General features: G+C 45.5%; 1 protein-coding gene across 1 annotated transcript in view; it reads left to right on the top strand.

Moving 5' to 3' along the window:
- The window catches only part of LOC106872178 (uncharacterized), a 16,777-nt gene that overhangs the window by 730 nt on the left and 15,181 nt on the right, over positions 1-866 (top strand). The gene's annotated exons all lie outside the window — the stretch shown is intronic.

Below are 866 nucleotides of genomic sequence, written 5' to 3'. Positions count from 1 at the left end.
TAAACACTGGGTGTACGTATTCTTTACTCTCGCATATATACATATATATATATATATATATATATATATATGTGTGTGTGTGTGTGTGTGTGAGTGTGTGTGTGTGTGTGTGTGTGTGCGTGTGTTGGCTGCGTCTCGTGTTTCCGAGCTTGCAATCCAGTTCATTTTCCTGGGTGTTTGAACCGCAGATGGCTCCGCAATCCAAGGGTTGCATGAAATATATGGGGACATTGTGGACAAGGTATAGAAGGGGTTGGTCTGGGAAGGAAAAGGCGCTGCTTTCTCTCCCGCCTCTTCAGTTCAGCTCTTGCGACTCGGGCTTTCTCGAAGTTCGCTGAACCCGTTTTGATGGTGTGTCTCCAGAGGGGGTCTGTTTGCTGAGATATCTTCCCAGTGTGCGGGGTCGATGTTGGTGATTTTCAAGGTTGATTTGAGTTGGTCCTTGTACCGCCTCAAGTGGTCTCCGCGAGGATGTTTTCCTTCAGACAGTTCAGCGTACAGACAGATCTTGGGAAGGCGGTGTTCATTCATTTGACGGACGTGACCTGACCATCGGAGAAGATGTTCAATGATCAATGCTTCGATGCTCAGGAGACCTGATCTTTCAATCACAGAGTTATTGGGGATGTGATCTTCCCAGTTGATGTTCAGGATAGGGCGAAGTTTGGATTGATGGAAGCGCTCTAGTTTCTTCATCTCCTTACGGTAAACAGTCCAGGTTTCACACCCGTATATACATACATACACATATATACACATACATAAATACATGCATACATACATACATACATACACACACACATACACACACACACACACACACACACACACACACACACACACACACACACACACACACACACACA

The sequence above is a fragment of the Octopus bimaculoides genome, chromosome 2 (assembly GCF_001194135.2).
Source record: "Octopus bimaculoides isolate UCB-OBI-ISO-001 chromosome 2, ASM119413v2, whole genome shotgun sequence".
NCBI lineage: Eukaryota > Metazoa > Mollusca > Cephalopoda > Octopoda > Octopodidae > Octopus > Octopus bimaculoides.
This window is presented reverse-complemented; position numbering and strand designations above follow the sequence as displayed.